This window comes from Triturus cristatus, chromosome 6, assembly GCF_964204655.1.
Source record: "Triturus cristatus chromosome 6, aTriCri1.1, whole genome shotgun sequence".
Lineage (NCBI taxonomy): Eukaryota > Metazoa > Chordata > Amphibia > Caudata > Salamandridae > Triturus > Triturus cristatus.
Genome location: NC_140589.1, coordinates 1477048251 through 1477074867, shown reverse-complemented (window position 1 = coordinate 1477074867; position 26617 = coordinate 1477048251). Strand labels below are relative to the sequence as shown.

The 26617-nt window shown below is 44.6% G+C and overlaps 1 protein-coding gene across 2 annotated transcripts in view; it reads left to right on the top strand.

Moving 5' to 3' along the window:
* COMMD1 (copper metabolism domain containing 1) overlaps positions 1-26617 on the top strand; it is a 715340-nt gene that overhangs the window by 24351 nt on the left and 664372 nt on the right. The window lies entirely within an intron of this gene.

Below are 26617 nucleotides of genomic sequence, written 5' to 3'. Positions count from 1 at the left end.
GCTTCACACTGGAGTAAAGTGGTGTCAGACGCCGAAAAGATCGTGGGCTACCCGACCTCTTTCATGAATCTACGTTGCCTGCTCAGCGACGAGCTCAGCAACATCGAAGTGCTATCCTTACTGTTTGAGGCCGCGGAGGAAACATCTCAAGTACATAACCGTCTGTGAGTTGCTGCCATCGGATTAAAGGTAAATATTAAATTGAAGTCACTCCGTAGATAACTGTTCAAGAATCTCTCTATCTTTCTATATATTTTTCATACGACTTCACCATTTATAAACCAAGATTAATGAAGCTGCAAAAATATGCTGATGGTGATACAGCTTGTGAATGTCTCCCTTCCACTAACAATCAACAAAAGACACCTTCAAAAGAAAAATTACTGACCGCATCGTTGGGAAGGAGTCGAGGATGCATAGCTACCTTAACTACTGTTATTAGATTCTGTATAGTTTTCACTTTGAATTGACAACTCATGTTTTGTAATATTTAACGATACACACACACACACACACACACTTAAAAAAAAAAAAAAAGAAAATTCAGACTGAGCCTACCAGACACCACAATCTGTCTTGTTGCAAAAGACCTTGTCATCGCGCGCATTGGATTATTTTAAAACTTAATACAACTCTATTGGAATAGAGATTTTTAAATTTGCTGCTACGCTGCTTTGCCGCGGGGGGAGACAGTCAGGCTTACCTGCATATTAAAACTGTTCTATCACCCGCATTTGGCGGGATTCAGTTAGCGGGGGCTCCGGTTTAGCGGCGCTTGATCGCCATCTTTGAGTGGGTGAGTGAGGCTTGGGACATTGTAGGCGCCATATTGGGTGGGTCAGTCGCCTACGAGGCGGTACCCGCGCACTGGAGAGCTATATAAACAGCTCCTCTAACACGGTAAGGCAGACCTTGTCATCGCGCGCATTGGATTATTTTAAAACTTAATACAACTCTATTGGAGTAGAGATTTTTAAATTTGCTGCTACGCTGCTTTGCCGCGGGGGGAGACAGTCAGGCTTACCTGCATATTAAAACTGTTCTATCACACGCAATTGGCGGGATTCAGTTAGCGGGGGCTCCGGTTTAGCGGCGCTTGATCGCCATCTTTGAGTGGGTGAGTGAGGCTTGGGACATTGTAGGCGCCATATTGGGTGGGTCAGTCGCCTACGAGGCGGTACCCGCGCACTGGAGAGCTATATAAACAGCTCCTCTAACACGGTAAGGCAGACCTTGTCATCGCGCGCATTGGATTATTTTAAAACTTAATACAACTCTTTTGGAATAGAGATTTTTAAATTTGCTGCTACGCTGCTTTGCCGCGGGGGGAGACAGTCAGGCTTACCTGCATATTAAAACTGTTCTATCACCCGCATTTGGCGGGATTCAGTTAGCGGGGGCTCTGGTTTAGCGGCGCTTGATCGCCATCTTTGAGTGGGTGAGTGAGGCTTGGGACATTGTAGGCGCCATATTGGGTGGGTCAGTCGCCTACGAGGCGGTACCCGCGCACTGGAGAGCTATATAAACAGCTCCTCTAACACGGTAAGGCAGACCTTGTCATCGCGCGCATTGGATTATTTTAAAACTTAATACAACTCTATTGGAGTAGAGATTTTTAAATTTGCTGCTACGCTGCTTTGCCGCGGGGGGAGACAGTCAGGCTTACCTGCATATTAAAACTGTTCTATCACCCGCATTTGGCGGGATTCAGTTAGCGGGGGCTCCGGTTTAGCGGCACTTGATCGCCATCTTTGAGTGGGTGAGTGAGGCTTGGGACATTGTAGGCGCCATATTGGGTGGGTCAGTCGCCTACGAGGCGGTACCCCCGCGGCGTAATACTATAAATTGAATGGAGATACGGGCGCGCAGCGTTCGCGCGCAGCGGGCGCGCCGGAGGTGCGCCGGAGGTGCGCCAGAGGTAAGCCCGTTTGCGCCCGTTCGCGTCCCGGTTGCTCCTGGTTCCACAGAACCAACGAGGGCACACTTAGTATATTCCCGAGAACAACTGTGTGCTCTGAACCCCCACTCGGCCTCAAATAAAGGATCTACCTCGCGGCCAGTGTCCCCGCCCTCCATTTCCTGTGGTCTTCTTAATGTCCGCTCCCTTGTAAAGCACTACGACGAAATCTCTCTGTTAGTTGAGTCAGCCAAATTGGATATTTTGTTCCTAACAGAGACTTGGACTACACCGGATAGTGGAGCGGAGTTGGCCTGGGCATGTCCCCCAGGATATTTCATCAGACACATTCCTCGAACTACGGGTAGGGGTGGCGGAGTGGGGTTTATTTGTAAAGATACACTCTCCCTCGCACAGTTTACAGTTAAACAGGTGGTAGGCTTCGAACTTTTGGGCTTCTCTCTAGTGGCTCAAGGTGGTATAGTTTTGGCAGGTCTTTTGTGTTACAGACCACCCTCCAGAATAGCCTCCCCTTTCCAGCAATTTATTGACCTTGTTTACGATTTATCTAACTCACACTCCAATTTTATAGTGTTGGGTGATTTTAATTTACGACCGACGGGCCCACAAGATCTAGCCTACAGAGAAATCTGCCAAGCATGCAACAACATACAGTTGGAACAGCTTGTGCAATGTTCCACACATGTGAAGGGGAACATCTTGGATTTGGTCTTTGCGGATAAAAAGTTGGTTGCTATTAATGAGGTCCTGGATCAATGTTGGACAGACCATGCTCTGGTTCTCATGTCTATTTTTGTGTCAGGAGAGCAGCGCAGTGACAGCTCGGTTGGGCATAAATTTAGTAGACAGTGGTCCCGTCTGTTACGGGGGTCAAGTTTACCTTCTTTGCTGCCTACAACCTTTGCGCTGCAGGAAACTGTGGATAAAAGCTAAGCTGCCCTTAGTAAACAGATTCTAACATCACTGGATGAACTGATCCCTCTAAAAAGGGTGAAGAACAAGCCTCGGAGAGCCAACGCCTGGTTCACCGGTGATCTTAGCCAACAGAAACTCCGCTGTAAACAGGCGGAGCGTGCTTGGAGGAGAGGGTACGCGGATTCGAATCGAGCAGAGTACAGACAGGCTCTGCGGGAATATAAAGCCCACTTAAAGATGGCTAAGGCGAAGTTTCTGGAAGACTCTCTGGCCAAAGCTACCAATAAATCACAGACCCTTTTTAAGCTGGTCAACAATTTGGCAAATCCGGCCTGCGCAGTTCCAGTCAGCATAGCTTCTCAGGAGCTGTGCAATTCCTTGGCCTCTGCATTTGAGGAAAAAATCAGGCTTATTTTGAGTGGCCTCTCGATCTCTAGCCATTTGGTCCCGATAGAGTCTTCTCCACGGCAACCTCCTCACCCCCTGGGTGCTGTGGAGGTTAAGGGGGAACAACAGCAATTATCGTGCTTTCCTATCCCTTCCTTGGAGGAATTCTGTACAGTGGCTAATGGTGTGTCGTCGGGTTCCCCACTTGATCCTTTGCCACATAGGTTATGGAAGGCCTTCCAGACAGAACTGCTACCTCCGCTGTATACCATCTGTTGCCAGTCATTGGCCTCAGCGTCGGTTCCTGATAGCTGGAAGCTTGCAATTGTGACACCTTTGCTAAAAAAGGCCTCACTGGACCCGTTATGTCCAGCCAGTTATAGGCCTATCTCGCTGCTTCCATTCCCTATAAAAATTCTAGAGAAGTTGGTTACAAGAACTTTATCAAACTTTCTGGAATTTAACGCGTGTCTGGACGCATTCCAGTTTGGATTCAGGCCGGCACATGGGACTGAGACCGCCCTGATCACCGTGTTGGACGATCTGCGAACGCGTGTCGACACAGGTAAGGCAGCATTTTTAGTGCTGCTGGACATGTCGGCCGCGTTCGACACGGTGGATCATGTTGTCCTGCTGGATCGTCTCCAGAAAGCGGGCGTGGGTGGTCTGGCGCTGGGCTGGCTTGAATCTTACTTGGACAATAGGCAACAAGCAGTTGCATTACCGCCGTTTCGGTCAGACATACGCCAGGTGAAGCAGGGTGTACCACAGGGGTCTGCGATTAGCCCGATCCTTTTCAACCTTTACCTCCGACCCCTAATCAGTTTGATAAAATCCTTCGGCATTTCAGTCATCAATTATGCCGATAATACGCAACTGATTTTTTCCTTTGAGGGTAAGGAGGCGGTCTCGAGGGATATTTTCCATCAGTGTATGTCGGAAACAGCAGAGTGGCTTCGCCTCAATTCGCTCCAATTTAATGGGGCAAAGACCGAGGTGCTTCACTGCTCATTGGATCAGCCCTCTCGCCCGTTGCCAGAAGACTTCTGGCCAGCATCCATCTTGGGTACTGTAACAGCTGCTGAGTCGGCTCGTAACTTGGGGATCATGTTTGAGCCTAATCTGCAGCTGGATGCCTCGGTAAATAAGACTATAGCAACGTGCATGGGCCTGCTTCGAGCCCTACGTAAAATCTTGCCGTTGCTTCCCCCAGAGGCTCGAGTAGAGGTGGTGCGTAGTACTATACTCAGTAGATTAGACTACTGCAACGCACTACTTCTGGGGGCACCTAAGTCTTTAGTATCTAGGCTGCAGAGGGTTCAAAACATGGCAGCCAAGTTGGCATTAGCCTGACCTCGCTCCGCGTCATCCTCAGAAGCATTATCTGACCTTCATTGGCTACCTGTCCAGCAGCGTATTCTTTTTAAAGCTGCCTGCATTGTGTTTAGAGCGCTGCATGGGCTGGGACCGCTGCCACTCCAACATCTCTTTTCCTGGTACCAGGCTGCTAGACCCTTAAGATCCTCCTCGGCTTTTTTGATTACAGTCCCTAAATTTTTTAGAGTGAGGATGGGCGGACGTGCTTTTGGTTTTGCAGCAGCTAAGCTGTGGAACACCCTCCCTCTGTTGCTAAGGAGTGAGCAAGAACTAATCTCCTTTAAAAAAGAGTTGAAGACCTATCTCTTTCCAAGAGCAATGTAGTGTATTTGATCTGATGACTTACATAAGGTCAAGCGCCAGGATACCCTTGGGGTGGCAGTAGCGCTTAATAAGAACTTAATACATACATACATACATACATACCTACTGTGTAGTCAAGAACGTAGTGGCATTTGCAATGCAATAGGTCTCGCATTTATGCAAGTTTCAGCTATTGACATTGCAATTAAGAATGCCTTTTATTTTTGTTTTTGTTTTTAAAACATAAATAAAAGGCATTGTCATTTACAATGCCAATAGCTTAAACTCGTGTAACTGCGAGACCTATTGCATTGCAAATGCTTGTTTATATTGGCACTTATAAGCTAGGATTCACAAATGACTAGCTCAGCTTTCGAGAAATGTATTTTATCTGTAGCTTTTCAAGAACCTCAATCCTTCTCATGAGAAAGCCCACCATTTGCCAAAACTCCTAGTGTCTGGTTTCCGTTTCTGTCACGTGTATCTTTTCCATGACTCTCTATGGAGCGAGAATGCATAACAAATTTGAACTGTGGGATGGTTTAGCAATCTATGGTCCTTGACTTGGGTAAATGAAAAGCAATTTCACTGAGTGCTTACTTTTTAATATTTAATAAACATATTTTAGACTTCAAGTAAGCATGAAGATATTGATTTCTTTCACAGAAATAAGCCTGAACTAAGCAGAAGACAGATTGAGGACAGTGAAGAAATTATGGTTGCCAGAGAAAAGATGTCTGGAAGGAGTGTAGCAGGTAGTGTTTTGGAAGAAGTATGGTGGATAGGTGGAATGATGACCTTCTTAATCAACCTTGGGAATCTGTATTGGGCCCAGTGTTTTGGTAGTGTTCATCCAGTTTGGTGGTAGTTGGGAGAGGAGGGAGTGTGACTGGAAATATTAAAGAGGCATGTGTAGCAAAGTTGATTACATTGTCCAGGTGGGACACAGTGTGGAGTAGTGGGCTAAATAGTCTATTATAATAATAATAATTACCAAGGAATTATTGAAACATTTGATTATCTGAATTTGGAGGTGAGGGTAAATCTTTCTTATGTTGACACCCTTGTGTGTGGTTACTGAGCGAAAGGTGGAGATAAAGTTCAGTAGCAGCATGAAGGAATGAAAGAGCACATGGAGATTCCTGGCAGAGAGGTTGGAGCTAGTGTCTGGGGGAAACAAGATTGGGTCTGGTAGGGTGATCATGGCAGAGGAATCAGGAAAGTAAATAATTACAGTGAAGACAGAGAATAGATCATACTTCAGACAATCTATGTCAGGAAGAGGCAGTCAAGTTAACGCAGCACACATCTCTACGTGTTCAGTGGCCAAAGAGGCGGAGTTGCATTAGCAACCACAGGATGGACTGCTCCCAGGTCAGTATGTAAAACAGAAATAGAAGACCTGCATCATCCAGTGACAGTAAAGTATCAAGGACAGACCATGCTAAGTTAAGTTACCCTATTCTCTTTCGCCTAACATGCATGAGGTAGAAGTCCATATGAACTTTGCACTAGTCTACAAACTAGAGATCTTACTGACGCTATCCTTTTCATTGAACTTGGTTCATGACCTAATCCCCCTAAAAATTCTGGACGTCACAAAATTAGGAACTCGTAACACCTTTTCTCTGAAGACTCATTACTTGCCCTGATTCACTGTACTAAAAGCTAAATTGCCTATTATGAAAGGCTGACTTGTCTAGGTATCTTTTCCTGTGACACTAAGAAACCGTTTAACAGACTTATGACGATCACAAAACTAAGTAGAAGGAGAAGAACCAACATTTACATGCTACACCCAGCACAGCAGTCCACCAACATGAGCTCTGACATGATTGCGAACTCACAAATGTCTTAAACTTCAAAAATCTGGGATTGACATGTCTGCTCCTTCAACAAAAGATGATATTGAGCTGCTAATCACTGAATTTTTCAAACATATCAACAGCTTTAAGGCAAAACTTTATAACAAATTGATGACCAAGAGAATTGCTCAAGACGAAACAATCTACTCTTTTGAGGAATTAACGAACACATCGGTAATGATAGTCGAAAATCTCTTACAAGCCTTGTTTTGACAGCTCTCAATGCTCTAGACTACTTAGAAATAGTTTTAGATAGATCCCATACAGTCTGTAGAGCATTTCAAGTCCATAAGAATCTTGTACTAGATGGTATTGTATTTTAAAATAAAAAACATTCAGTAGTGTTGTTCCTATTTCGCTTATAGGCTCTGCACATTGGACTAATATACACTATAGTTGTGGCATAGGACTGAGGTCAGTATGCCTCTATCGAGTACATTAAACTTAATTACTTTGTGTGCCAGCTAACTCAGAGGCCACTAGAAACTCCTTGAATAAACAAGAAGGGAGTAGTTTCTGGCAACCGCATAAACATGACAACTTTGTTTCCCTTAGAATCGAAACACGTCTCAGAATCGTGGAAGCAACAGATAACAGTTTCAATCAGTCAATCGTGCATGCTTAGTTTCTTCAGAGTTACACAGAAATAGATAGACGGGCGTTTCAATAAAAAGGATTTATTGAACAGTCTTGTTTCTCGTGTAAGATATATGAGCTGTTACAATCGCAAGACAGTATGCGAGATATAATACGTACAGCGTATGCAGTAAGAAGAAATAATACTGCAACAGCATTGTCTTCTAGCTGTGACATATATTCATATACACATACATAAATAACATAGACTAAAAAGTGGATACTCGTTTGATGCTTCTAAATAGTTCTACCCCAGTGTACCTAACCTAAGTGTAGTACAAGGTAAGAAGTAGGTGCTGTATTCTATAGTATGGTATGCTATAGTTTTGCATATGCCAAGACTCCCTCTAGCTTCTAGTCAGCTCCATACCTTAGAATGAGAGAGGTGGGAATCTCTTTTCGGGTCTCAAACTTTAACACCCCGCGAAGGGAGTCAGAACACTGGAAGCTGGATTCTCTGCGAGCAGGGATGACAGCGTCTGGTCAGTGCCTCAGATGGGGACTCAAATTCTTCCGAACTTGCAGTGGCGAGCTGTATCGAGCTGTGTAGCCGAGCCGTGGTTTGCCATGGTAAGGGAAGGTATATTTATACCTGGAAAGTGCTTAGGAATGTTAGCATTGACATAAAGTCGGGCAGAGGAAGACGTCATGAATGAACCCCTAAGGAAAAGTGTAGTTCATGCATAATAGATGAGTTCTTGGAGAAATCAATAATCCTAGCTAGGGAAAGTCCTAAAAGCTTAAGGGTCTGGTTTCTAAGAACTCGTTGTGACGTTGGGATGGACGGATGTAGGTGACCATGCCTGTATTTGGATAGCATGGCTAATGCCTAAATAAGGACTGGGATTCTATGCCTAAATAAGGGCAATACGAATTGTGCCTATATAAGGACATGATTTAGGAAAACCTATATACGGACATCTAAATCGAAACACAACACCCACTCCACTTTCAAATGAACGATAATACTAAATGCTAAACAGGAAATGTTAAACATTTAAAATCGAGTACCACATGTTGCTAAAAACATTTGTAAAAGCATACTAAAATAAGTCTTTGTTAAAAGCTTTTGCTAGACATGAAATGCAAAGGTGCTGTACATATTAAAGCAATGTTTTATTCTAAGCATATGTTTACAGTGAATGCTAAATGAAGGAACATAAATATATACATATGATGAAATGGCTCACGATTACAGAATAAAAGGTCAAACCCATTTTATGTCATGGTACATAAACGAAATTGTGGTGAATAAATGTGACAATGTGTCCCTGAAAGTGTTCAAAGAAGTCTGTTGTCTATGAATAGTTCTACTTTAAGCATATTACTTTGCCATAAAAAGAAAAATTCAAATGTAGAAAGAAAAAAAAATGTGTATGAAAAAGTTCCAAGGTTTTGTCTTTGTTTTGAAAAATGATGGCCAAATTCGTAACTTTCCCGTTACACTGTGAGCTGAATCAAAAGTCAGTGTAAGGGGCTGGTGAAAACATGAAATCCTCTATTCCTGTAGACAAAAGATCGTCTACCGATGTCGGTGATAGTTGGAATACCTCGTTTAGAAGATTAACTCCACATAGATATGAAGCATCGCCAGTAGCAATGTTCGTTTCCGATGTTACCTGTGTGCCTGTTGATCCATCTCGTACCTCAGCAGTAGCATGTTGCGTCTGTGAGATCTCAACGAATGCCGTCATCAGGATTGGTAGCCTCTGGGGACAACACAGAGCAGCTGTTATCGGGTCCAGCAGAGCATCGATATCCGTTGGCATGACTGATGGGAGTGTTAGACAGATGTCTAGCGCGCATTCTTCACTGCAAAGGATGGCAGCGTAGGACAGGTAAGATGCAATCTTACCAGATTGGTCTGAATGACAGAAACCATGTGGTATTTAATTCTCGTGGACGAGGTAAGCCCAAAAGTTGTACTATGCGCTCACGACACTTCCTTTCCAGGAGAGCTTTCTCCAAGGTGCTGGGAGTGACGCTGGTGGATTGGCTTGCCATAGCGTAGTGGTAGGAATAAAAACAGGATTCCTGCAACGAGTGCTAGAATTAGAGGCAGACCACCAAACACCAAGAGCACGAACTTTGGAATGATTCCAAGGACTGCTTGAAAAGGTGTTAACAGTCCTGAACATATGGTCTTAAATACATGCACAATACCGCTCGTATCAGGCATGTTTAAGATACGTCCCAATATTTCTGTGAAATGTGTAGGGCAGTTTGTGACAGAGCCTGTATCTCAGCCGAAGTCCTTGCAACTTGTAGATCATAGGTTTCTTTGGCCGAGGTCAAAGGCACGGTTTGTTGTAAAAGAATGGCTTTCATTCTGCTTAAAGTATTAATTCGTATAGAAGAGATGTTCAGTGAAGGCCATAAAGATGACTCCCTGGCTGTGTCTATTTGGGGGAACAAAACTTGCATACAGCAAGTGACCCTGGAGCCAACCGTTACTAGATATGGGATACCTGGCAACATGCCACAACAGCTCTGATCATTCAACATGAGGTAACTCCCATTTGAAAGTTGGCCAAACGTTGGATTAATCACAGCGGCTGGTGAACCTTGCAGGTGGCAGGATACATTTGCAGTAGAACCGCTACAGGCCCCGTGTAAACTAATATCCCGACATATGAGTGAACCGCTCAGTGCATTTTCATAGTGTGTACTGCTAAGAAACACTTCACGCCCCCCACTCCAACATCTATATGTGCGTAAGGTAAATCCCAGGATGTCTTGATGTATTCTTTACCCAGCCTTTCATATTTGCCTGCTTGCATTTGTTTTAGGCAATACTGAAAATGGAAAGCTGTAACAGGCAGAGTTATTTTGCCATGAATGATCCATTCTGTAGCTGGTTTTTCTGCTACTGTAAATGGCAATTTTCCAGTTTTTCAATGCTCAGCACTGTATACTTTGCTCCCCTTTGTGCCAGTTCGATCTGTTTATCAGTGAGATTGTATTCTGAAAACAGAGACGACGTGTTGATGAAACGCCAAGGCACATAGCCTGCATGCAAGTTTTGTAGCGGCCAGCCTCATAACAGAATAGAACGTAATTGAGACTGGCCTTGTCGCAGCAGGACCAAATCTTGTTCCATAATGTCTATAGCAGAGGATACAATGTTGCCCAGTGAATATATCCTGGACAGCGTCGTTAACCCATTGTCGACCACAGCAATAGATTTCTCTAAATTAATACGATCAATTTCTCTTATTCTTTCTGCGGCGTCTGCTTGGGTAGCCTTCCATATTTCATTATAAGCAGCATAGATGCTGGCATATATGAAACGTTTTTGACGCGGTTTTCTTGGAAATAGCAAGAAATCCCTAAGGTCTGCACTTTCTTTAGGTAAAGATAAGTGTTGTTTCACATCCTCTAGTGTAGAGTTCTGTAGCCAATCAAGGCGTAATTTTCCTACACTGTATGTTGTTACTACCCCTGGATGCTGTCTTTGAACATAACATGGGTCTGGCCTATTGATTGTAAAACCCTGTATTCTGTTCAGGAATCTTTCTTGACAGATGTTTGTGTTTGTGGGCCAGAGCAACCATTTTTCCCATTCAGGATCTGATCTGTTGTTTTGTAAAATAGTATGTACGTCGACCTCCCCCTGTGTAGTGCTATTACTTGCAGGTGCAGGTATGGACGGTGTGTTCATGTCTTTGATCTTGGCTTACCCAAGGCAAGACATTTGTTGAACAGTGTCATTCAAAAACATTGTAAACGTATCGGTGAAGGGTTTAGATTGAGAACAGGAAACAATGGCGCTCTTGCATGTACGCTAGAAATGTGTGATGAGAATGGAAATGCACGGTGCAAAAACAGGTCAGGGGGAACAAACCCAAATGAAAAAACCCCTGCAAATGTGTAGGCGAAGCACTACACAGTAGATCTAGAACAAAGTCCTGTGCACACGTATATAGGGCTGTATTAGTGGCAATTACATGGCAGTCAGATCTGCCATGTAATTGCCACTAATACAGCCCTGAAGAGTCACAATTGTACCACGTTGTGACGAAACACGTGTCGGCTGGTTTGTTTCACTTGGTATTGATCTGGATTGATATTAAAATCCCCATCTAAGATACTTCTGATGTCGATGCTCCTAATTTCAGCAACAAGAAAGCTCTAATTTTGGTTTTAACACGAAAACCACTAGCTATATACGTGTGCACAGGACTTTGTTCTATATCATTCAAAAACATTATTTGCTGTGGGATGATGCAGGCTCTAAACAAAGCTTCTATCCCCTGCACTTGCCAATCTTTTGTACCCCAGACAGATTTTGTGTTAATTGTGTCTTTCCAAAAGTCTGTCTAGACAGTTGGGCAATAGAGGCTGCAGAATAAATCTGTTTTGTATTAGATAACATATTTTTCGTTCCTGTTTTGTTCACATTTCTTAAGTAAAACGTTTCTGGATTGGATGTATTGTACCAGGAAAAATATGGAAACTTCATTGCAAACGTTTTTGAGCTACCCCTTGGTGGTGTAGGACAATGTTCCGATTGCTTATACCTAAATATATTTCTAAGTGTTGCAGATTTATGCAAGAAATGATTACCATAGTGGTTGTAACAATAAAGCTGTTCATAGTCTGTTGAACCCTCTAAGTATTCATGGTTAGAGAATGCAGCAGACCTTTCTAGATCAGACATCATGTTATTAACAGTCGCAAAGTCCCAATCATCAGAATAGGTACTGGAGGTAATAAAGTCACTTAATAAAATCTTAAATAAGTGTGGAATCTTCAAAAGTTCTGACGGGCCGAATATATCATAATCCGTTTTGTCCCAAACTATACCATCTTGTATAGGAACGGCTGTGATGTTCACTGCTGACAAGTCTCTTGCTTCACGATGGGATGATTTGTGTGGTTTCAAAATTAAGTTCACATTTTTACTTTCTGTGTCCAAGTGAATATATCTTCCATTTATCAGCATGCTCAGAGTCATTACTAAAGCTAGCCAAAGCAGAAAGAAAAGTATTTGAGAAATAATCCATAGTTCAATCCATGGTGAAACCAGATAAGTCTTTTTCAGGAGATGAAAAAAGTCTTGTGCTCGTTCTTTGAAAATTCTTTTGGCTGGCATAGTTTCCGGTTCGCTTGGATCCTCAGAAAACGTATCAAAGTTAATGAAATAGCCAGAGGTAGTTCTGTCAATGGATGGAATTGCATCAGGATTTGTTGAAATCGCTGGCACCAGTTGATCACGTGTTACGTTGGTGTAGACAGGTGTTTCAGGACGAACTGTTATTTGAGTTTCATAGCATGGTTGCTTAGTCCTTCATTTCTTACTGCTGAATTCTCGATGGTGATGAGTCTTTCAGTCTGAACCTCTTGGATGGTAGCTAGAGGAGTGCGTCTGCTACTTGGTTGGAGTCCACAAGGCCTACTGCTTAGTATTGGCCACATAGTGTGGTTTGATGAGGTTGATTGACACAAATCTTTTCTCCTTTTTTCCAGCAAGGGGTGACAGAAGTACTGTTCTTGTTCCGTGGATGGCTAGGACAGGTACTGGTTGTCTGTAAGAAAACCCAAATTCCTTCTTGTCCGCGATCTTCTCTCTGACTAGATCGCCAAGCTTTGGGATCCAGACAGGCCTTGCTGGGATGGCTGGAATTTCCCCAGTGGTGGATGGCTTCAGGAACATGTTGCTTTGTTTCGATCTTAGTTCAGTTAAGTCCTGTAAAACAGCCAAACGATCTTTGATATCAAATGGTTTATTTTTCACCACTGTGCCTTTACATTCGAGATCTGGAACCCACATTCTTGTCCAAAATAGGACCTCATATGGAGTGACCCCCCCTAGAGAACTTCTTGGCAAATTGTTTAATGAGCGTTGGACCCCATAAAGATGTTTGACCCACGCATCACCCGAACCTAATACCCTAGCTGTTATAGACTGCTTTATGTCCCGGTTTTTCCTTTCCACAACAGAATTTCCCTCAGGATGGAATGAAGACTAATACCGCAATACTACGCCCAAACTGGCCATGGCTTCTTTGTAAGCCCGAGAGCCAAACTCAGGGCCCTGGTCAGAATGTAGTGTCCCAATTGCACATGTGCCGATAAAGACTCACAAATCTTATATAACAGTTTGAGCGTCAGCCGAGCACTGAGGCCACATCCATAGGAACCTTGAACACAAATCCACTGCAACCATGATATATTTATAGTTACCATCCCTTTGCAAGGGACCGCAGTGATCCAGGTAAACACAAGCTAATGGTTTATCTGAAATTAACAGGGGTGTCTGCGCAGGACGTTTCACTGTAGAGACTTTCATCTGTTGGCATATTTCACATTCCAAAACATAGGTTTTGGTCTGTTTCCTAATGCCGGGCCACCAATATCTCTGTTTTAATAACGATACTGTGGCAGAAACACCTGCATGGGCAGAGGCTATCCCTTCATGTGCTGCTAGGATTAGTCCTAATCTACGTTCCATGTTTGGAATTACCCTGTCCCCCACTCCAGGGATTCGAGCAAACGGAACTTTGTTCGCATCAATAATATACGAGTATTTGAGTGAAAAAATTTTAGGCAGCGCTGCACCACTGCCTTTGCTTGAAGCATTGACAGCCAATAATATCTCACTGTCTATTCTCGTTTTTGAACGAGTGATCGCAGCTACGGAAGCCGTTTGCACAGCTCCCTTGGCGGCTTCGTCAGCCAATTAATTCCCTGCAACGTGAACGCCATCACGTTGAATACTCAGCGTGTGTATCACGTGAGTATTTTGTAGTCCGTTTCGCAACGGAACTACTTGTTCCCAAAGCGTTTTATGCTTGATTGTGCCACCTTTTGCATCTTTGAAACCATTTTGAAGCCAGTTCTGTAAATATTCATTGTATGATTGAACACAGTAAAAAGAATCGCACACTATAAGTGTGGGGAATTCGCGATCCGTATTTTCAAGTGCCAATTTGAATGCTTGTAGTTCAGCTCGCTGAGCTGTACAATCTCCTAGAGATTGTGTTTTAGTGACCATTGGTCAGAATTTACCATCGCGCATGCGACCTTTAACGATTGCGCATGCTGCACTGTAAGCCTACTTCCATTAGCGGGTTGTGCTGATCCGTCAGTATAAATTATAAATTCGTACTGATCAAGAGGGAGAATCTCAATAGGCAGAGGACATTCATGTTCATATTGCAGGAATGCTTGTGTATTTAAATAAGGATCAAAAACATATTCAACATACATTGCAGCAAGAGAATTAACCCATTGTATCCATCTTGGATGTAAAGCCTTTGCATTTGGAATGCTCGCTTTTGTAACTGCCTATAAGGCTGGTACCGGAGTCACGACAATAATGCGTTTGCTCTGAGCTAGAGCTCTTTCTTTTGCTACTGCGGTTTGAACTGCTGTCAGAATTTTTTCTGTCGAAGTGAATCGCATTTCCGCTTGTGTATACACTATTCCTCATTGGTTTTACAGTGTCCTAGTTATGGGTTCCCTAGTTTGGGTGAGATTATGTCACTTATGTTTACATTTAAGTTCTCCCTTCGTTAAACTCAGACCTAGATTAAAGTTGTATGTCGTGAGCTAAAAATGTTTTACCGGTTTCTCCCTACCACACAATTAAAGACAAGAGAGCCCAGCAACTAACTCAAATTCTCTTTTCCATCAACTTGTTTTAGTTATTGAATATTTCCCCTTATGGGGATCTGGCATCTCCCCCAGAAATATAAGAATCTCTCATCAAATATTGTGAAACAATCCCAGCTTCCTGTAGCATGTTCACCGGCCTCAAAAGGGATGGGAGAGATTTGGCAGATTTTCTCAGGCCTCATTCCTTGAAGAGGCCTCCTGATATGCTATTGGTGGATCCATCAGAATGTTTCACATGGCAAGTCACTGTAAATAATATCATGTGCTATGAAATGGGACATGCTGACACTGCCAAGCCACTCTTGCAACTGACTGGTGTAGCCAGTGGGAATGTATGGGCCTTATAACCATGAACTGCAAACTGTGAGGAAAAGCAGCACAGAGGAGGCTGAAGCTAACAGCTCTTAGCTCAGTCTAAACCTAGTGCAAGTTTCGCTTACTACCACTTTATAGCTGAGGTATATACATAAAAAGTGTATTTTGGATTGTTCCATTGCAGGACCTTAGATTATTTCACTGCACTTATGGCTTATTAAAACACATATAAAAAAGTGTGTTGTACAGTGTGCATCCTGAACTGAATTATTTCAAGGTGTTTGCAATTATGATGATTACAGAACAAGAGGCAGAGGAAAGAAAAGTAACTGTCCAGGGTCAAGCTGGGAAGCTGTGATTGAAACCAGAGTGACTGGATCTGGGCTCTGCAACCAGTATTTGTCCTGCGTCTAACAAAATCTTCTGACTGGCTAGGCATGCAAGTACAGTCAAAATATCCTTTGTTGTTTTATAAGGTAGGGCAACAGCAGTGGAAACACCCCTCTTCATAGAAACAGCTACACCTTGGGCAGAAACAGTGCAAGCATCCTTCTTCAGAGGACCGGTATAGCTAGGGTACCATCAGCACAAGCTTTTCAATCATGGGACAGGTACAAGTTGGGCAGAAGCAGTTTAAACTTTACTTTATCACAGGACCGAGACAGCATGGCAATAGCAAAGCAATCTTCCATATTTCACAGAACGCAACAAGAGCTATCTTCTGTTTCTCACAAAGCAAATCCATCAGGGCAGACTAGTAGAAGCTTTTATCCCTCCCAAAACATGCACAGTAAAGGTATGAGTGACATGTAGGTTACAGACAGATCTCTGGAGCTGGTGCTGCACTCCATGAGAGGAATGTATTGGTGAATAAATTAGTGAATATGCGAGTTCTTACACCATTCTCCCTTAGGTGACATTCCAGTTGAGCATTCTGAAAGTCCTGTTGTCGTCCCTTGGAGACCTGTGTTATATGGGTTCTTTGGTGTTCCATTGATTGAAAAGTAGCTGTTACCTACTAGGTCGTTGTTATTTAGAGAAGCTCGGCCACAGCCTAAGTAACTGTGCTTTAGGCGGGCACACAGGTGCCATCCCCTCTGAAAGGTTTTGAATGTGCACACACTAGGCGCTGTGGAGTCCCAGCCCCACTGCTGCACCTGTTCAAAATGTTGAGGGCCGCAAGTGCTTGTGCGTGTGTCTTGCAAGGCATGAAGCTCAGCATCCCTAGGCACATTTTCTCAGATGGCCAACTGGACATTAACTTTTTACCTCTGCTCCTTTCCGCGGCGGCCAAGCTTTGAAGCTAAAGAAAACTGCAATGTGGAGATTCTGCTTTATGTGTTTTTTTTTCTACCCAGTGGCAATAGTTTTGTCTTCTTACTCATGCACTATTACAGCAGAACCTAAGCAGATAACCAAGTGCACGAAAGTGTGTTGTCGACTCAAAGACTAAGGTTTTAGCGCCATCTAGTGATCATGAGAAAGAAGGCAAATAGATCTGAGCCAATTATCAAAACTTTTAGGTATTGCCTACAGACATCGTTTGCATTGTTATTTTGTGACCTCACATATCCATAGAGTGGGCTTTGAGCCAGCGCTTAGCTCTTGACTGGATGGCTTTCTTGACTAGCTAGCTTCTCTGTTGAGCAATCAGTGGCTTTCCTCTCTGTTATTGTGTTTGTTCGGCCACTGGAACTTTTTAAATTATTTTTTTTGCATCATTTTGGATTGGATGAGTTGTACCATTGCACTGATGAGACGAGGGAGACTTTCTTTTATCACTGTATTATTCCACAGGAGCGCCTGGTTTCCCTTAGTGCAGCTGCTTCCTCCTTACTTGTGTGGTGTGGGAGAGGTCAGTAAAGGTATGAATTTTACCAGCATACTTAGGTTTTTCCTCCCATCCACTGCCGTGACTACCAACCGCCGGGATCTGCAGTCTCCCTCATGAGCGTGCCCTCTGCAGTCTACCAGCTCCCCTCTTGGGTAATCCCATAGTCTTTCCCACTGACACTGGAGATCCAGGCATCAGTACCTCATTCTTCATCAAAACAAGGACCTCCAAGCGAATATCTCCCACATCTGAGGGAAGTGAGCCCTCCAGGACTCTGACACGAAATTGCACTGATTGCACTATGCACAGCTCTTGAGGCACAGCCGGGAGCAGGGCACTGAGAGCTCATTTTTTAAAGCTTCTTGAGTTAATAACTGTACTGCATTGTTTTAATTTGCGCCGTATTGAATCCCCTCCTACTCAGCAGAGTGTTTGCTGACGTAGGTTCAACTTCCCTGCAGAAGCGGCGGGATTGGCCGGTTGCTAGGCCACGCCCACCTCCGTAGCCACGCCCCCTCGGACATAACCCGCGCTGATCACGAGCGCCGCGTCTGATTGCACTATGCACAGCTCTTGAGGCACAGCCGGGAGCAGGGCACTGAGAGCTCATTTTTTAAAGCTTCTTGAGTTAATAACTGTACTGCATTGTTTTAATTTGCGCCGTATTGAATCCCCTCCTACTCAGCAGAGTGTTTGCTGACGTAGGTTCAACTTCCCTGCAGAAGCGGCGGGATTGGCCGGTTGCTAGGCCACGCCCACCTCCGTAGCCACGCCCCCTCGGACATAACCCGCGCTGATCACGAGCGCCGCGTCTGATTGCACTATGCACAGCTCTTGAGGCACAGCCGGGAGCAGGGCACTGAGAGCTCATTTTTTAAAGCTTCTTGAGTTAATAACTGTACTGCATTGTTTTAATTTGCGCCGTATTGAATCCCCTCCTACTCAGCAGAGTGTTTGCTGACGTAGGTTCAACTTCCCTGCAGAAGCGGCGGGATTGGCCGGTTGCTAGGCCACGCCCACCTCCGTAGCCACGCCCCCTCATGCCCCCCCTGGACCCTCCTCTCTGCCATAAAGCATGTGTCCCCACCGGAAGCGCAGCGGACGAGCGCAGCGGGCGCGACGATTGCGCGCCGAAGGCGCGCATAAGGCAAGCTCGTCTGCGCTCGTCCGCGCCGAGGACGGGCCAAGGGCTACCCCCCCTGCTGCTCCAGTCCCACGATCAGCTACCAATTCGGTGAGACTCATCTACACCTCTGCCGAACTACTTGACCTCAGGCACACAGCCAATTTTCCTCATGCTCTACCACATCTATGGTATACCAATCCCATCCTAGGCCCATACCAATGTCCTATTTGCAGAAAGGAAACCCCTAAACCCGCAACAACTGTTCCACTACTGGTTCAAGCAGCGCTAATAAATGCCAGATCCCTCCCCAAGCACAAGCTAGAAATTGCCGACTTGATTGACACGCATAAACTGGATCTCTTATTCATTACAGAGACATGGGGGGATGAAGCCTCCGGCCCAGACTTCAGAGCTGCCACCCCTATCAACTACAATGTATGCAGACTAGACAGGCCTAAAAATAAAAAAGGTGGAGGCATAGCAATAATCTATAAAAACGAGTTTAAGCTCACAACGACGCAATCTAATTGTCCTGAATACGAGGCTTTCTTTTTCACACTAGGCCTCTCGGCCAAGTCATCGTCTAAGGGCATGCTAATCTATCGCCCTCCTGGGTCAAGATCCAAGTTTCTAGCCAACATAGGCAATATGATTGAAGCAGCTGCAGGCTCCCCTCACTTCACCATACTAGGTGACTTTAACTTTCACTTAGAAGCCTTCAACGACCACGATACCACGCAGCTAACTACAGACTTAGCAGCTGCCGGCCTGCTGCAATTGATAAAATCTCCCACGCACCAAGCAGGCCACACACTAGATGGTCTATTCACCAACAGTCCCTTTATAACCGTTACCCAAGTAATCCCCCTGATCTGGACAGACCATGCAGCGATCTGTTTCTCTGTTGAAATTAATCCTACCAAACCTCCTACTACAACCTCCTCTCAATTTTCTTACAGAGATTGGAAAAACATCAATCTAGCTCATTTAACAGAGATGATGCAGGAAGGTCATATCCCCAACGAACAGGATCCCACTATAGCGTCTTCGAATTACTTGACAAACCTAAACACGGCCTGTAACAAACTAGCCCCGATCAAAATTTCCCACCGCAACAGGAAAATACCATCAGCTCAGTGGTTTACAGAGCCCCTTCGGATTCAGAGACAGTATTGCAGGAACCTTGAAAGGCAGTGGCGCCGCCACTATAGCCCTGCAGACAAAATGACCTATAAAAACGCCCTTTCCATCTACAAAAGACTTATAGTTTCTGAAAAAAGTCACTACTATACGTCACAAATCAACCAGGCGAAAAACTCGGTAGGAGAACTATTTCAGGTGGTTACAACTTTGTCCAATTGCCCCGCCCCGCGCCTAGAAGGCTCTCAGTCTCTATCGGACGCTCTGGCCAGCTACTTTGAGGAGAAGGTTAGTTCCATTTTCCTCACCTTCTCTCATTCCTCCCCTTCCCCTTCCCCTGTGGCACTTCCCATCAATACTCCTCCCACCTTTTCATCTTTCGACACCATCAATCAGGAACACATTCAACATCTGGTAGCCAGCACCAAATCTGGATCCCCCCTCGACCCATGTCCCCCTGCTATCCTGAATCTCATCCCAGAAGCGATTTCTCCCGTGTTGTCTACTATCTGCAATGCCATGTTTTCAACAGGCATCTATCCATCGGTTTGGAAGGAGGCTATTATTAAGCCTCTTCTAAAAAAGCCAACTCTGGACCCTCTTCTCCCCGCCAGTTATAGACCTATCGCCTGTCTCCCCTTTCCAGCCAAGATTTTCGAAAAAACAATGAACATCCAGCTTTCGAAATTCATTAATGACAACGATCTACTTGATGACACCCAGTTTGGCTTCAGACAGGGACACGGAACGGAGACAGCACTGCTTAAAGCTGCAGACGAAATCAGAGCAACGATGGACAAGGGTGGAGCGGCGGTCCTAATACTTCTGGACCTTTCCGCTGCATTTGACACGGTCGATCATGTCACTCTGATCGACCGTGTCTCGGCGTTAGGAATAAGAGGCAAGGCCAAAGATCTTATTGCTTCATTCTTGGCCAATCGCCCTCAGACAGTCAAGATGGGTAATTTCACCTCCCAGACCTTCTCCCTCCCATGCGGAGTCCCACAAGGCTCCTCGCTAAGTCCGACGCTTTTTAATATCTATGTATCGGACTTGGCGAGGGTGATAAAATCGCATGGAATTGCCCTTACAACGTACGCCGACGATACTCAATTAGTATTATCGGTGCACAATAACGGAACATCTGTCGCAGCCAATTTCCAAGAGGGAATGAAGGCGATAAGCTCCTGGATGTCATCAAATTGCCTCAAACTAAACTCTGACAAAACGGAGGTGATGACATTCGGGAACTTGCAGCCGGCATGGTCCCCACAGTGGTGGCCATCTCAGTTGGGTCCCCCCCCCCAACCGGTAGTCAAGGTCCGCAATTTGGGAGTCACTTTTGACAATAAGTTGACTTTCCTCCATCACGCCAACGCTGTGGTATCATCTGCCTTCTACACCCTAAAAAAAATAAAAAAACTACTTCCTTACTTACCACAGTCCGCGGGCAAAACACTTATCAGCACCTTAGTGTTCTCAAGAACCGATTATTGTAACTCCCTTCTTCTGAACGCTCAGGAAAGGGTACTCAATAAACTCCAGACGGTGCAAAACGCCGCGGCCAGAACCTTACTACACATTCCCAAATTCACCTCCACGTCTCCTTACATCAAAGAGCTACATTGGCTCCCTATTAGGAGCCGAATCAAATTTAAGGCTCTGTGTATAGCCTACAAAACTCTGAACGCCTCCGGACCACAGTTCCTAAAAAAAGCCCTCTGCCCAGTGGAACAACCTAGGACCTTACGATCGTCCTCAGCCTACTTGTTGAAAGTCCCACGGACAAGAAAGGCCAGCTGGGGAGATAAATGTTTTACTATCGCTACTGCCAAGCTGTGGAATACACTACCATTCCACATTAAAACGGCCCCTACGCTGCTCAAGTTCAGAAAGAGCCTTAAAACATGGCTGTTCTCTGCCTAATTCCCCCTCATCGCAAGAAGTGTGTTCTGTAACGATAGCGCCGAGACACCCGCACGGGTATTTGCGCGCTTTAAAAATTGCATAAAATAAATAAATAAATAAATAAAGGCCTTGCTGGAATTTTCAGGATCTCCACCTTTGATTCCAGATGTTTTATGGAAACAACACAACTCGTTTTCTACCTTCTGAAACCCTGCTCCATTTTAGAGAGTCGCTGATCCAGAGAGCAGCTCAAGTTCATTCCTTACTGGTAGGTGTTTTACCTTCTCCGTAATCCCTTTCCCGGTGGCTAGTCTCGATTCTACCCGGGTTCATTAATGTAGCTCTTTCATCCTAGTCAGCAGCATTTGTTGATTAGAAATGTATTGGTTTTAGAGAAAAAAAAGGCGTTACAAAACACAACCTCAAGACAGCACAGAGTGGACTGTTGACTGGGCCCTTAGAAACTGGCAGTAAGATTTTCATTAAGCGATTAGAACACAAGCCCCCTCCCCCGCTTGGTAGTAGTACACGAATGCTTGTACACACACAAAAGTAGTGGGACAAGTAAACAACAGGCGGCCCAGGGCCGTGACACATGGCTAAGCCCATCGTCATTCAGATGACCCGTGTGGTCGTGCTCCGTAAGTAGGTCCGCAGTGGGCTCCAAAACTCTTTCGGCCAACTAGCCGCGGGAACAGTGGAACAGTATTGTTCCAATTGGTCATTACAATATAACATGTCATCCAGCCATTTTCGGACCTTGGGAATGTTTTCTCTGCCCCAGATGCTGGTCACCTGATACTTCGCCAGGAGTAGCACAAGAAATAAAAAGCGCTGCAGCTCACTCTGTTTATTGAAGGTGCATTCTAGGAGGGCCAGTTTGGGGGACGGCTGCACCTATGCGCCAAACATTTCCGAAAGAAGGGTGACAACCTGGTCCTGTACTCCTCAGCTTGTGTATCTTCAAAGACATTGCTATTTTGTATGTCCAGGGAGGTGATATCTGTAGAATAGATTTGTGCTGTTTTTTTCTATAACCTATTTTATTTTTAAAAATCTAGGATGAATCTGTGTGTACATTGTATAGTGCATTTCTGGCCTATGGCCTACCCTAGGGACTCCTATTTCCTTTGACCAGTTGCTCTTAGCGCCATAGAGGAATCCAATATAAAGTGTAAACATTAGAAAACATTATAAACATTCCAATACCTTCCTCCTGCACAAAAAACTCGGGCGTTGTATGATCAAGCTCTGTGTTGGGGTTCATCCCTCGTCATCATCTGGGGCCCTTCTCGCTCAGTTTATTATTCTGGCGCTTGATTAGGTCCCAACCCCACCGGCTGGGCACATCCTGGTACCGATCTTAACATTGACATGGAGGTAAGATAGATCAGACGAGGGGACCATATCTCAATTTTTTTTGTATCCTCCCTCAGGCTATATGTCAATTTCTCCATAGCCATAGTATGCCACAGATTGTGCACCCATGGGTCCAGTGGTGGCATCTCCCTATGCTTTCAAAAGGAAGTTATCAATCGCTTGCCTGTTCCTGGAAGGTGACCCAGTAGTAATTTGCCCCTGTTACTCTGCTCCTGTGCATTATCACACACAATCAATGTAAGCTCTCTCTTAATTTGAATCCCCAGTATTGAGTATATGTGGTTTAGGGTTTCCTGCCAAAAACCCTGGATCGTTGGGCAAGTGCACCAACTGTGAATAAATGTGTCTCTATCCGCCCACATCTCCAGCAGCAGCCTGCTGTATTTGGGTCCATAGTTCAAAGTTTGCAAGGAGTCAAATACCATCTCCTAAGTAGTTTGTATTCCACCTCTCCCTGCTGCAGGCTTTTAACGTTTTTGCAGAGTGCTTGCCAGTGGGCAGTCCAAGTTTTGTCTCCATATGTTTGGAGAAGCTCGTTTCCCCGTACTATTTGGTAGAGCTATTTTGGTCTGTCTATTTCGTGCATGAGGAATCCATAGATTTTTGATGTTTTGGAAAAACAAAAACCAATAAAACTTTTTAAACATAAAAATACGCAGATCAGAAATGAGTTTCATAGTTTTCTCCCTTCACTCATTTTCCAAACGTAGAACATAACAAATGTCAAGACCTTATCGAGAGTCACAAGTATACCAATAAATATAGCTTGCATGACCTTGGGCATGACCCCACTGTGAGACAGATGTTTCCTTTGAGACAGATGATGTTTCCTTTGAGACGGATGTTTCCTTTGATACATATTCGGTTGCAGTACAGACGTTTATCCTTCTGTTCTTGTCTAGGCACAGATCTTGCAACCACAGTTTATCTGGATTGCATGTCTAACATCTAACCCTGTGTTTCAGTTGAAGATTATTTCTATGGGTAAAGAAAGGTAACATTACAAGAGTAAGGTTGATGGCTAGAAGTAACATCAGAAAGCGGGTTCTGGTCAGGTTTTGAATGTCTGAAACAAGTTCCAAGTAAGAGTGGAGGAGTCTTTCCTATTTCAAGGCCGTGTAGCAAAAGAGGGACCCGTAAAATTACAGCCGGTATCCTTCTATACTTCAGATTAGCATTGGCTGTAGCAGTATTGTTTTTCAACGTTTGTCCTACGTTTCTTAGTTGTCATCCTTGCTGGCCTAGAGAAAGAATGGAGAATTGGTCATTGCTCCTGCTGCTACCAAGGCATTTTCCCACTGGTATGCCAGCCAAGCAATGTTGGATAGGGATGAGAAGACCAGGCCTCACCTCTACAGTACCGCCTAATAGTCTGAATGGAGCTTCCAGGAAAAAAAGGGCAGTGTTTGGAAAGCAGTTGGCCATATAGTGGTTTCCTGTATGATGTCTCCCCTGATAGCCACACTCCCTTCAGAGTCTGCTCCCCTTCATTTAACCGCTGCCAGTAACCTCTCAGTCAAATGCCAAAGCCCTGTTGCAGGAGCAACTACAGAGGAAATGATGCAATGGCCAAAGCTGCCTTCTCGGGAGCTGGGGATCCGAGTTCGAGTCTCTGTGTCGGCGCAACATCTTGTGATTTTGGGCATATCCCAAATTTCCCCCGCCCATGGATACCCTCACGGGTGATAAGCCACGCTATATAAATCTACAAACTTTAACAGACCACACTCCTGTTCTGCAGCAGTGTGGTGTTTGCACGTGAACCCCCGGTGGGTTTTCTGAGTGCACACTCATGCTAGAGTACAGTGTCCGGTACAGAAGTGTGGTAGGAAGAGACAAAATAGCATATTGATCCAGAAACTGTGAAAACATTTTAGAGACATGCAACTTAGTTCTCCAAAGTAAAGCTAGTGACATTTTAGGGTCCCATTTGAGAGCAGGAAGAAAATGGGTTGGTGAGGAGTCCTTCATGTTCAGATAAATTCAGATTATCCTCTGATGCAACCTGTTGCTCATTTAACCTAAGATCCTGGGATTCACCTTTGCATTTGAAGAAATCTCTTTCCAAGGCTAAAATGTTTTTGCAAAACTGCTTGCAGAGCATGTGATACTGCAGTGATAATCACCAACCTGCATTTCTTCTCATACTTTCTACAGAAGGTTGTTTTTGAAATAGTAACGGAAATCTGATTCATTTATTTATTTCTGGCCATACCCACTTGCTATAAATGACAGGATACTGTGTACAGTGATAGTACTGCACCTTTTTAGGTCTCCCTAGGTAGCGCTTGCACTGTCTCTTCGAGACATGCTGTATTCAGGATATGGCATAAAGCTCCACCCACTTTCCATCCATCTTTTTAATTGGTTCCTGTCCCTGTCCTTTGTAAACGGTAGTTTTTCATTGGTCAGTAGGCTTAGTAGTCCCTCCTTAGTCCCGTCTTGTCTCTGTTTGTAACCTCCCATGAGAACACCCCCTGATACATGTGATGTTTCACCCTCGGTTTTAATTACAGCCTCAGAGTACTATTTTCTTAACGGGCTTCAGGCAGGACACACACTTGGTCCTAAGCAATGCTGGCAATGCTTACTTTACTTACTAGCACATCTCACATTTATATGAGACCGTCTATAAATTTCCCTTCATCAGCTCCACACAGAGTACAGCCTAATCCGGAATTAATATAGTAATTCTTTTGTCACATTTCAAAGCTACTAATTGTATATATGGACATAGCTATTTGAATGTACTTGTGGTACTGTCTTGCATGCAGTGGATTACAGGAATGGTGGATTTCTCATATCTTCTGCCGGGTGCGGTACCCTATGTGACCTCTTTTGGCCACATATTGTCCTGCTCCCTGCAACATGGCTAGGTAAAAAACATTGCCATTTATAATGCCAATGACTCCAACTTTGCAGGGTGCAGTACCATATGTGGCCAAAAGAGGTCACATATGGTACTTCACTCTGCAGAAGATATGTAAATCTACCCTACCCATAATGCATGGCATGCAAGACAGCACTACGAGTACATTCAAATAGGCATGTCCATATTTCAATCCAAATAACACTTACATGTCCACCACCCATATTAATTTAATATTCCCCCTAGTCTAATTCACCACTAATCGTTTTTTTTTTTTTTAAAACCTTTATTACAGTTTCAGAGACATACAAGTATGGGCCTACAATCAACAGGCCGGCCGCTAATGCACACTATAAGCATAGACACATCTTAACAGCCACATCGGTGAAGCAATAAGAGAGCTACTGGAGTGCTAATCAACTCAGCCAGCCGCAGCCGCAGTCCATAGACAAACAAAGAAAGGTTTCATATTTTTAAAGAAAACGAAAAACATCACACACACAAGGCAGAGGAGGTCAATAGTAGTAACATGTGCTCCCCGTATCGAAGGGGTAAACAAACCCAGGGAGAAAGAGGGGGGGGGGCAGGCAGAAGAAACCAAATGCACATGTCGCAGGAGCATAGAGGAATGCGCGGGCTAGGGAGACAGAGCAGCATCCATCTCTCGCGTCTGGGGCGGGGCGCAAATACCTCCACGATAGGAATTCCAGGGACCCCACACCTTAATCCACTTCCCAGGCTTGCCTCTCGCCACATACACCGTTTTCTCTCTGAACATACACCAGTCCATGTGTTCCTTCCACGCTGAGACCGTTGGTGGCCTCTGGGAGCCCCACAGTTGTGCAATGTCACGCTTCGCTACCATATAGCCCAGAGTCACCCACTGCGTCTGCATCACATTGTAATCAGTCGGCTCCCAGACATTCAGCAAACATCTCCGTGCCTCCGGCAACAAGGCAACATGCGTGACTTCTTCTAACACCGCATGCACTCTACACCAAAACCGAGTCACTTCCGGACACTC